Source organism: Narcine bancroftii, chromosome 12, assembly GCF_036971445.1.
Source record: "Narcine bancroftii isolate sNarBan1 chromosome 12, sNarBan1.hap1, whole genome shotgun sequence".
Classification (NCBI taxonomy): Eukaryota; Metazoa; Chordata; class Chondrichthyes; order Torpediniformes; family Narcinidae; genus Narcine; species Narcine bancroftii.
Genome location: NC_091480.1, coordinates 57,614,419 through 57,627,064, shown reverse-complemented (window position 1 = coordinate 57,627,064; position 12,646 = coordinate 57,614,419). Strand labels below are relative to the sequence as shown.

Here is a 12,646-nt window from a genome sequence, read left to right as displayed (position 1 = left end):
CATATGGTTGTAACCTCCAGGTCCATGTAGTTGAGGAATCCACCTCAATGAGTACAACAGGAATGTCAACAGTCATTTGAATTGGTATCAGGTGGTACGACACTGCTGAAGAATGGCTGAATAGAATTAAAAACACAGTGCTGGAGAAACTCAGTTGGTCTTTTATGTAGCAAAGATAAAGATGAATAACCAATGTTTTGGGCTTGAGCCCTTCATCAAGGTATTCTGAGAGCAGCAGGGATTACATATAGGGAGCAGAGAGAGAGAATCCTTGATGAAGGACACAAGCCTGAAACATTGGTATGCATCTTTGCTACATAAAGTACACTATTTGACCTGCTGAATTTGTCCAACATTGTGTTTTTACACGTTAGGAACAATTTCACAGCTTTGGAGAAAATGAAGTGGTTGACCAAAATAATTTCAGGGATGAGGAACTTCTGGCAGAGATTTCTGCATCTTCATTTAGCCAAAGGGAAGGCACTGGAGGACAGCTAATGTGGTCCAGTGCGATACACAAAAGTGGAAGAGAAACTTGGAGTGGAACACAAAAGTCAGCAGACACTATGATTGTAGTAAAAACCTGGAGGAACTCAGCCGGTCTCGCAGCATCTAAAGGAGGTAACGATACATTACTGACATTTTGGGCCTGAGCCCTTCTTCAAGATATGAGCAAAAATAAAGACTGGAAAGAGAAATATGGAATAATGGGATGGGGAGGAGTCCGGATCAACAAAAGATGTTAATTGGATATGATAAGAAGAAAAGTGAGTATTGATTTTGGCTCTGTGAAAGGAGACAGGGGGTAAAGGGAAGAAAGAGAGAGACCGAACATTAACATTGACTTTAGGTTCTGTTAAATCCCCCCCCCCCCCATCTTCGTCCCCCATCTCCTTTCCTCTTGCTCTGTGTGTCTCTCTCTCTCTCCCCCTCTGTCTCCTTTCGCAGAACCAAGATCACCTCCCCTTTCCTCTTATATTCAATTAACATCTTTTATCTGTTGGTATTGTCTCCTCCCCCTCCCAGCTTTCTCTTTCAGTCTTTACTGAGATCCCTGCCTCCTTTGTGCTTATACCTTGAAGGAAGGGTTCAGGCCCAAAACGTCTTTACCCAGAGAAGTGTGAATCTGTGGAATGCTCTGCCACAGAGGGTGGTAGAGGCGGATTCGCTGACTATGTTCAAAAGAGAGTTAGATAAGACTCTTGTGGGTAACGGAGTTAAGGGTTATGGGGATAAGGCTGGAAAGGGGTACTGATGGTAATGATCAGCCATGATCTAAAATGGCGGTGCTGGCCCGACGGGCCAAATGGCCTACTCCAGCTCCTATTGTCTATTGTCTTTACCACCTATGAACACTGCGAGACCGGCTGAGTTCCTCCAGCATTTCTGGGTGTTTTTGGTAGAGAAACTCAACAGACCATGCATTATCCATAGGAAGTAAAAGGCAATTAACTTTTTTTTTGATGGCTAATTGTTTTTATTTGAGAAAGGCAGCAGGGATAAGCCAGGAAACTACTGACTGGTGAGCCTTGGATCACTAGTGGGAAAGGAATTGGAAGGGATTTATTTGCATCTGGAAATACAAGGACTGATTAGACAATGAAGATTTTGCACTTTTGGGTGTATTTTATGGATTTTGGGCTGCTAATCATGAAAGTCACCTTAAACTTTTCCTATCATGTACTTTTTTCTTCGATATAACTTATTGTAATTTTCTGTCATATTTTAAGTCGAGTATATTGCCCACAAAGCAAGCTGTTTTGGTCAGTCCAAGCATGCCTGGGCATTCACTCAGTGCAGGTGCTATGTAAATGTTGTCTTAGGACTGGGCATGCTTAGTCAGGATAGATGCAGTCAGGCTGTAAAAGCAGCTCACATATACAGATGCTGTGCATTACATCAATTATAGATTGAACGTATGTTGATGCACATGTTCTTCAGGCAATAGCACAGTGATTGTACTATTTATATATACAACAGTATTTATTGTCTTCAGGAAGAATCAATATTGCAGAAATGTTTCGTTAATGTTGCAACAGCTGCGATACATTCTGTTACATTTATGGCGAATATATGTTCAAGACGCAAAGATGCACTTATTAAGAAACCTTATGAGCTCTACTTTTGTTGTAAAATTGGTGACCAAGACAAACCCTGCGTTCCTCACCCTGCGTTGAGGGTTTATGTAGCATGTGCAGTCAACCTGAGAGTTTGTGTCAGCATCATTATGTTAAATTCAATAAAAGTTAATTTCCAACATCCTACATGATACAGCAAATCTGAAATCATCTTTTGTGTTCAGCTTGAAGTTGTCTATCATAATCCCCAATTTTCTTTCAGCAAGCAAACCTTTTGAAGAAAAATTGTTTCCAGTGTTAGCTATGACTTTGTATGTGGGAAAATCACATCTCATGAAGTTGAATGCTTTCTGAAGAGATAACCAAGAGGACTAACAAGGTCAAAGTTATTGTATTCAATCCTCCTTTATGTAACTTGTTTATGATCTCTCGCTCCTCGAAATCTGACTTCTTCAACATCTCTGCTTTTAATCACTCAACTACTGGTGAACAACTCCAAGAAGCTTTTCTCATTTAAAATGCTCTCTAATGTCTTCTAGCAATTGTTTGTATGCTCAAGATTCAACCATCTGAAGCTTTTTCTGTGTGTCTCTTCTATAATATCTCCTTGTGTGCCTTGATATCAGACTTTTTAGTCCTTGGGATAGTCTTCTGCAACTAAGTAAATAAAATAAATGCAAGTTGAATTTTTCCAATGTACACATTGAGGGTTTAGGTTAATCGCCTCAATTTGCTTTTGTGACACAAAGCTATAACCTATTTATTTGGGAACATGCTCCTGTGTCGGTATTGTGCAGTGCAACTTCAGCCGGAGATTTGATTCTTAAAAGCGTCATTTGCTCTATCTGTGTATGATTCCAATGAAATACTGGAAATGACAGAGGTTTGCAACAGTGGAATTTAGGTTAGCTTGTGCACTGGTGCCAAAAATACAAAGTACAGCAATGCAGTGACGTGGAACTTAAAGCAGTGACCTGTCCAATGCAAAATGTTTTTATTAGTAAATGCAATCATAGTGCTATCAGGCAGGTGATGTATCTATTTAGAATAATTAAAGAGCGATAGTTGATAGACATTAATGAATTGAATGTGTTCTAACAACAATCCATTAAGTTGATGTCCAGAATGTGTTTTTTTAAAATTCCAGTTTATTAAATTTGCAGAGTTTAAGCCAGTGGTTTTCAAACTTTTTCTTTCCACTCACATCCCACTTTAAGTAATCCCTATGCCATAAGTGTTCTGTGATTAGTAAAGGATTACTTTAGGTGGGACGTGGGTGGAAAGAAAAAGTTTGAAAACCACTGGTTTAAGCCCCCAGCTGCTGTGCTTTTGCATTTATGAATACAAATTTGTGAATACTAGTAACTTCACCACTACGACATTAAATAATAATAATTGGAGATTTCAGCTATTTGCATCTCAGCCAAAGATCAGTAAACTGACATCAAGTAATAATGCTGTTACAAAAGTAACAATCCGTAACATCAATTGATGAGTGATGAGTTTAAGTCCCTCTTAATTAAATAATTTTGTGATGCAGTGACAGTTATTGAAAAACGACTGGGTTGTAATAATGTTATTCAGAGAAAGAGTCTGCCATCCTTACCCAGTTTGACTGATATGTGACACTAGACATTCAAGGATCGTTGAAGAATGAGTAATGTTGTTTGCATCTCACAGAATGTTTACACTGCAGAAGGAGACCATTCCACCCATTGTTGCTGTGACTTGCAGAGCTACAGACCCATTGTCCCCTGTCCCTGCTTGCACTGGGTCTGTTGCTTTGCAAGTGGACATCCAAGTATTGTTTAAAAATGGGGAGGATTTCTTTCCTGCATCTTCTTTCATGCAGTGAAGTTCAGAATTCTACTATTCTCTAGATGAAAAAAAACTTTCCTCACCTCCCCTCTCATTTTTCTACCAATTATTCAAATTGCTGCCCCTTGGTTTTTGACCCCTGTGCTAGGGAAAATTGATCCTTCCTGTTACTCTCCCGAGGGCCATCATATTCTTGTACACCTCAATTAATTCTCTCTTCAGCCTCTTCTATTCCATACTAAAAAAAACAACCAGAGAACATAAGAAATAGGAGCAGGAGTCGACTATCATGGCTGATCTGATGAGGGGCTCATCTCCACCTACCTGCCTTTTCTGGATATCCCTTAATTCCCCTATGATGTAAAAATCAATCTTGTCTTAAACATATTTACTGAGGTCGCCTCCACTGCTTCAGTTGACAGCGAATTCCACGGATTCCCTCCTCATATCTGTCCTAAATCTACTACCCTGAATCTTGAGGCTCTGTCCCCTAGTTCTAGTCTCCCCCACTGATGGAAACAATTTACCTACCTCTATCTTAATTTCTTAATTTTATACATTTCTAAAAGATCCCCTCTCATTCAGCGAGTTCAGTCCAAGATGATCCAATCTCTCCCCATAGGCTAACCCCTCATCTCTGGAATCAACATGGTGAACCTCCTCTGCACCGCCTCTGATAGCCTGCTACACCTGCAAACCAACCTTTTGCTATTCATGCACAAACACTCCCAAGTTTTTTTGCACAGCAGCACGCTATAGGGTGTGCCATTTAAATAATATTATGATCTTCCATTTTTCCTTGTAAAGTGATAATCTCACATTTACCAACATTGTACTCCATCTGCCAGACTCTTGCCCACTCAATCTATCTATCTCTCTGCAGACTCTCCATGTCCTCTGCACAATTTGCTTTTCCACTCAATTTGGAGTTTAGAGCTTATCCAATCTTTACTCACAGTTACAATTTTTCAGACCTGGGAACGTCTTCATAAATCTCTGCTTCAATCACTTCTTTCCTTCAATGTGGTCACCAGAATGTCGCATGGTAGTCAAGTTGTGACCTACTGTAGCAGGCCAAGCAACCATGCGAGTAAATGGGGTGAATCGCTGCAATACACGGTCAGTCCTAGATGGCACGAGCTCCCCTTCACTGCTGAGAAGGAGCCCACGCCTAGCGACACGTGCAAGCTAAGCCACCTTCCACTTCAGCGAAGCGCCCCGCTGGCCAGAGAGTGACACCACGACACGGTGCCATCACTTCTGGAAACCGGCAGGTATGTCTCCAGAAGTGGGTGGGCCAGCGCGGAGATGCGGCGGATTCAAATCAATAAACTCACTCTTTGGTTCACCCTCACACTGTGCAGACGTGTCCTTACTCTGTAGCACTGCCGCAGCAACCACTGCACTTATGTATATTTCGGCATATAAGTTGAGTCTTGAATCCCTAAAAAATCTCTCAAAAAATAGAGTTCAACTTGTTCGCCAGATATACTTTTGAGACCTTAAATTCAAATATAAAAAAAAACGCTCGATGGCGATTCGGCATATAAGTCAACCATTGAAAACCAATTTGGTATAATACAACTAATCTTCATTCCACCAGCATATTAGAAAAAAAAATTATTGAAAAAAAACATTTAGAATCCTTCAAAATCTCATTGTCTAAGGCAAAGATCATGGCAAGCACATTCATACTCTCACTGTTTAAACAGTTATCATATGGGTCCCAGTCTGATGAGGCAGCTTCAGCTTAGTCATTAGTGTCCCACAATAAATCATCTTCCGTACCGTCAATTGCACAAGAGAAAAAGACTAGCAGAAAGAACAAGGTAGCCAAATTTATGGTTAAATCAATGCAAGAAATACAACTTTTGGATATATGGAGGAGACAACACACAAAGGAGAAGGAATACTCATATTATTCGAATAGACATAAAACATACTCAAGGATTGACCTGTTCCTGTTGTCAGCCAACATCCAAGGGAGAGTTGGGAAAATGGAATATAAAGCTAGATTGTTATCGGATCACTCACCCCTGTTATTAGCAATAGAGCTGGAGGACATCCCACCAAGAACATATAGATGGAGATTAAACTCCATGCTACTTAAAAGGCAGGATTTTAGAGAATTTATTGAGCACCAATTAAAATGTACTTTGAAATAAATACGGAATCAGTGAAAGACAAATTTATATTATGGGATGCAATGAAAGCCTTCATCAGAGGGCAGATAATAAGTTATGTAACTAAGGTGAAAAAGGACTACAATCGGGAAATAGAACAGCTGGAAAGGGAAAAAGTAAGTACAGAAAAAGGAGACTGTACAGCAACAAGGGAAGATGCAACAAAAAGAGAATTGGTGGACAAAAAAAAATACGAAGCACTACAAACGTATAAGGTGGAGAAGAACATAATGAAAATAAAGCAGAAGTATTACGAGCTAGGAGAAAAAACACAAAATACGAGCTTGGCACCTTAAAACAGAACAAGCTGAAAGAACGGTATTGGCATCAAGGAAAAAGGACAAACAAATTACATATAACCCAACAGAGATCAATGAAAACTTTAAGGAATTCTACGAGCAATTATACTGAACTGAGAATGAAGGGAAAGAAGACAAAATAGATGAGTTTCTAGCTAAAATTGAACTACCGAAATTGCAAGAAGAGGAGCAAAACAAATTGATAAAACTATTTGAAATAGAGGAAATACGAGATATATTAGAAAAGCTACTGAACAATAAAATGCCTGGGGAGGACGGACTCCCAATAGAATTCTATAAAACATTTAAAGGGTTACTAATTCCTCCTCTCCTGGAAGTAATGAACCAGATAGAAGAAACACAAAACTTGCCAGATTCATGTAAAACAGCAATAATTACAGTAATACCAAAAACGGGGAAAGATCCACTAACACCAGCGTCATATAGACCAATATCTCTACTTAACTCAGATTATAAGATAATAGCTAAACTATTAGCAAACAGATTGTGTGCCAAAATCATGACTGTGTACCAAAAATAGTAAAACCAGATCAAACTGGATTTATTAAGAAAAGACAAACAACGGACAATGTTTGTAAGTTCATTAATTTAATCCATGCAGTACAAGGAAATAAGACACCAACAGTGGCTGTTGCTTTAGATGCAGAGAAAGCCTTTGACAGGGTAGAATGGAATTAATTATTCAAAGTATTACAGAGGTTCAACCTACCAGAGAAATATATTAATTGGATTAAAGCATTATATAAGGGTCCAATGGCGAAGATGACTGTAAATGGATCTATATTGAACTAATTTAAATTAAGCAGATCAACTAGGCAGGGATGTCCACTATCTCCCTCACTGTTCACTTTAACAATAGAACCATTGGCAGAACTGATAAGAACAGAAAATAAAATAAAAGGGATAAAAATAAAAGAGAAGATGACATCATAGTATACTTAACAGAACCAGAATTATCAATAAAAGAATTACATAAGAAATTGAAAGAATTATGGAGAAGTATCGGGGTACAAGATCAACGCAAATAAAAGTGAAGCGATGCCAATGAATAATGGGGATTTCACAAAGTTTAAAAAAGAATCACCATTTAAATGGCCAACACAAGCAATCTGATACCTAGGTATTAGACTAGATAATAATCTAGGCCATTAATGAAGAAATTGAAAGATGGATGACTTAGAACATTGGAAAGATTTACCACTAATGCTGATAGGAAGGGTAAATTGCATTAAAATGAATATCTTCCCAAGGATACAATACCTATTTCAATCGTTACCAATTCCCTTAACAGAGAAATTCTTCAATGAGCTAAAGAAAATAATAAGGAAATTCTTATGGAAAGGGGGGAAACCGAGGATAGCGATAGATAAATTAACAGAATGGTACAAACAAGGTGGTTTGCAGCTACCAAACTTTAAAAAATTATTATAGAGCAGCACAATTAAGGTATCTATCAGATTTTTATCAAACAAGGGAAAAACCAGATTGGACCAAGATAGAGCTAGATAAAATTATACACTTATAGTGGGATGAAAAACTGGTGCAATATAGAAGTTCACCAGTACTGCACCATCTGCTCAACATTTGGAAGAAGATTCACGTAGAAAGGAAAAAAAACAAATTACCAACTACCAAAATTATTATTGACGCAAAATCAACTAATCCCTTTCACAATCGATAACCTTTCCTTTAGAGAATGGGAGAGAAAAGGGATTAAAAGAATAGAAAATAGTTTTTTGAGAAATAATTTATTATCATTTGAACAAATGAAGTAAAAATATGGAATAACTCATGGTACAATGTTTGCATATCACCAACTGAAAACCTACTTGAAGGACAAATTGGGAAGCAGACTGAGATTACCAGAAGGAAGCAGCTTTGAATATGTGATTACAGAAACAATGATAATTAAAAGATTTATAACAAACATGTACATCAAGCTGCAAGAGAAAGAAAATGATGAAATAAGCTATAAACCCAAACAAAAGTTGGAACAAGATCTAAACATAAAGATAAAAAATGAAATATGGGAAAGCTGTGCTCCGGAACTATGAGAAATATAATAAACACGAGGTTACGCACGATACAATATAATTGGTTACACAGGCTATATATCACACCCCAAAAGTTAAAAAAAAATGGGATCCAACATGATCAGATAGATGTTTTCACTGTAAGAAGGAAACAGGAACAGTACATGCAATTTGGGCATGTGAGAAAGTGAAAAAGTTTTGGGAAGATCTAAATCAGGTATTAAATAAAATCACAAAAAGCACACCATACCAAAAAATCCAGAGATCTTTCTTCTAAGTAATATAAGTAAAGAATTAGGTCTCAAACTGGATGAAGCGCAAAAAAGATTTATTATGATAGCCTTAGCAGTAGCAAAAAAATGTATAATGTCAACTTGGAAATCAGAAGAGAACCTGAGAATACAGCAATGGTACATGGAAATGAATAAATGGGGGGGGCGTGGCAAGATGGCTTCAGGTTTATCTTCCTTCGTGTCTAAGCCACAAAAACTGCCTGTGGGAGCTGAAAAAAAAATGTCTACTACTCACCAAATGAAGGATGGCGCTGGAATTACCCGTTCTCTGGAGGAAGGTGTGTGTTCCCAAGAAGTGGATCCTGATTCTGGAAGCCTTTCGATTTTAACGGAGGGAGCATGCAGGAAGATGACTCCATTGTCTGAAATGCTTCAGGTAGCATTCCAACCTGACAATATCAATTTCCTCCGTGATTTTGTGAAAAAACAATGAGCTTCGGGGGGGGGGGAGACCAGTGTCGACCCCCTGAGGAAGTTGGGTTGCCGTCGCTGGGAGTTCAGACTTGCAGTAAAACCGTTAAAATGCCTTTTGTTGAGTTGCAGCAGGAGCTGCAGTTACCTGGTTCTGCCACTACGTCAGAGAAAGCAGGGCTGCGCTTTTCTGAGAAGCAGTTAAATGCTGTCATCCAACCTATAATGAATGAGCTGGCTCAAATGAATGTTAGCATAAATTCAGAATTGAATACAGTTAAAGCATGTGTGGAAGCATCTTGTGAAGATTTTTAAAAATTTCAGGCTGCTTTTTTGGAATGTAAACAGCAAGTGGCTTCTAATACAGAAAAAGTGTTCAAGGTTGAAAAATCCGTTATAGAATTGCAAGAATGTGAGAAGGAGTTAGAGAGGAAAATAGACTACTTAGAGAATCAAAGCAGAAGGAATAATGTGAAAATTGTTGGTTTGCCAGAAGGTATGGAAGGACAAGATCTTCTTCGTTTTTTTTAAAGATTGGATCCACAAGTACTAGGGCAAGAATTTTTTTCTGGAGGCTTGGTACTGGTAAGAGCTCATAGAACTTTAAGAAGAACACCGAGACCTGTAATGATTCGATGTTTGAATTATTTGGACAGAGAAGCAATACTTCGACTAGCAGTGCAAAATGTGAGACAATGACAAACTCCATTATTGATTCAGAATAGCAGTTTTTTAAAATCCTGATTTGAGTCAAGAGGTCATTCAACGTCGAAGTTGATTTAATCCAGTTAAAGAAGTTTTGTGGCGTAAAGGTTATAAGTCTACTTTTCGCTATCCGGCAGTGTTGAAGCTGTTTTATGGAGACTATCAATCTTGGTTTTTTGAGAATGATTGTGAAGCAATGATTTTTGCTGATTCATTGCCAGATGTAAGAGGACAAAGACGTAGTCCACCATTGTCTCCTAAAGAAAAATCTGGTTGTACTGGAAACGGAAGAAATGGCAGAAATGGGAAAAACGGGAATGGAAAGAGTCCAACTTCTTTTGAAATGGAATCTCCGAGTTTGGAATCTCTTGGATGAATAGAAGAATTTTTTTATTCTTATTTTACTTTTTATGTTATAATGATATTTTGATGTTATTCTTTGTTCGGCTGAGGAGGGAGAGATTTGCTCTAAATTCTGTTAGTCATCAGCCACTGGTGGGTGATCCACACCCTAATTTTGTTTAGGGATTACTACCTTTTGGTAGTTTTTTTTGGGGGTGGGGGGTTTAATTATATTTTTTATTTTATTTTTTTAATTTTCATTTTATTTAGCTTTTAATTTGTGATTTTTTTTTTTCTCCTATTGGAGGGTCTATATACGTTGATTTGAGTTTTCGTATAAAGATATTATTGGTCTTTAGTAATATTAGTAGATATGTCAAAGTTGAGGTTTGCTACTTTTAATGTTCGAGGTTTAAACAGTCCGATTAAGCGTAAGTGAATTTTGGCGTATATTAAGAAAATGAAAATTGATGTTGCTTTTTTACCAGAAACACATTTGAATGTTAAAGAAAGTGTGAAATTGAAGAAGGACTGGGTAGGGCATGTATATTCTTCTTTATTTAATTCCAGGGCTAAAGGTGTAGCAATTTTGATACATAAAAATTTATCTTTTGAATTACAGTCACTGGAGGAAAAGGCAGGATGTATTCTTAAATTGAATTGTAAGATTTTTAGTGAATTTTGGACTTTACTTAATATTTATCCCCCAAATGTAGATGATGAAATATTTATTTCAGATGCATTTTTATATCTGGGTCAGGCTAATGATAACGTTTTAGTTGGTGGTGATTTTAATTGTGTTTTGGAACCTATATTAGATAAATCTCCGAAGAAAGTTAAGAAATCTAAAATGGCAGTTCAGGTTCAAGCGTTGATGAAAGATCTTAATTTAGTAGATATTTAGAGATGTCTTAATCCGACAGAGAAAGATTTCTCCTTTTATTCATCTAGACATGAATCGTTTTCAAGGATTGACTTTTTTTTTTAGTATCGGCACATTTACAAGGGAAAATACAACAAGCGGAAATCAAAAGTAGGGTGATTTCAGATAATTCTTTGTTATACTTTACATATGCAACCTATGAGAAAATTCAAGTGGCCTATTGTTGGAGGTTTAATACAATGTTATTAAAAAATACGGAATTTATTGATTTTTTGAAAAAACAAATTAATTTTTTTTGAAAGAAAATTCTAATTCTGTTCAAAGTAAGTTTGTATTATGGGATGCTATGAAAGCTTATTTGAGAGGACAAATAATTAGTTAGACTTCTAAAATAAAAAAAAGAATCGATTAAATCAAGAGTCTTGAATTAGAGAAACAGATTGATGAGTTAGAAAAGGAATTTCAGAAAGATGCTACAGAAGATCAGAAAATAGAATTATCTAGGTTGAAATTGGAATATAATACTTTGCAATCTTATCAATTTGAATGTATGATTAATAGGATTAAACAACGGTATTATGAATGGGGAGAGAAAGCACATAAGGTATTGGCATGGCAATTAAAGAAAGAACAGGTTTCGAGGTCTATTAATGCTGGGAGATGAAATTCTCTTATCACTTATAAACCTTGTGAGATTAATGATGAATTTTGTTCATTTTATAAAAAGTTATATAGATCTACATTCTAGTGCGAGGAAGAGACAAACGAGACGTGCTCCACACCAAGGTCATGCCCAGTGCGGAATGCCACACTGACCACCGGCTTGTTTGCTGCAAGCTCAACCTTCACTTCAAGCCAAAGTTCAAGAACAGTGGAGCCCCCAGAAAGAGGTTCAATGTTGGAAACTTGCAGGCAGACGAAGTGAGAGGAAACTTCCAGGCAAACCTCCAAGCAAAGCTCGAGGATGCAAACTGCCTCACGGACACGTCTCCTGAAACCCTCTGGGATCAGCTGAAAACGGCCATACTGCAATCCACTGAAGAGGTACTGGGCTTCTCCTCCAGGAAAAACAAGGACTGGTTTGACAAAAACAACCAGGAAATCCAGGAGCTGCTGGCAAAGAAGCGATCTGCCCACCAGGCTCACCTTGCAAAGCCTTCCTGGCCAGAGAAAAAAACGAGCCTTCCGTCTCGCATGCAGCCATCTTCAGCACAAACTCCGGGAGATCCAAAATGAGTGGTGCACTAGCCTCACCAAACGAACTCAGCTTAGCGCCGACATTGGCGACTTCAGGGATTTTTATGAGACACTAAAGGCTGTGTACGGCCCCTCACCCCGTCCAAAGCCCGCTGCGCAGCTCCGACGGCAAAGTCCTCCTCAGCAACAAGATCTCCATCCTCAATCGATGGTCAGAACACTTTCAATCTCTTTTCAGTGCCAACCGCTCAGTCCAAGAATCCGCCCTGCTCCAGCTCCCTCAACAACCCTTGAGTCTAGAGCTGGATGAGGTCCTTAACTGGGAAGAGACATATAAGGCAATTGAACAACTGAAAAGTGGCAAAGCAGCAGGTATGGATGGA

At 38.1% G+C, this 12,646-nt stretch overlaps 1 protein-coding gene across 11 annotated transcripts in view; it reads left to right on the top strand.

Moving 5' to 3' along the window:
- LOC138747131 (uncharacterized) overlaps positions 1-12,646 on the top strand; it is a 116,461-nt gene that overhangs the window by 1,241 nt on the left and 102,574 nt on the right. The window contains exon 2 of one of the 11 annotated variants that reach the window (XR_011347325.1): positions 4,931-5,250. The exons of 6 other annotated variants lie outside the window; for them this stretch is intronic. The gene's annotated coding sequence lies outside the window, so the exon portion shown is untranslated. Of the gene's footprint in view, positions 1-2,340; positions 2,381-4,779; positions 5,251-12,646 lie in introns of those variants that run through there. 4 more of the 11 variants (XR_011347321.1, XR_011347320.1, XR_011347329.1 and 1 more) reach the window with 4 other exon arrangements.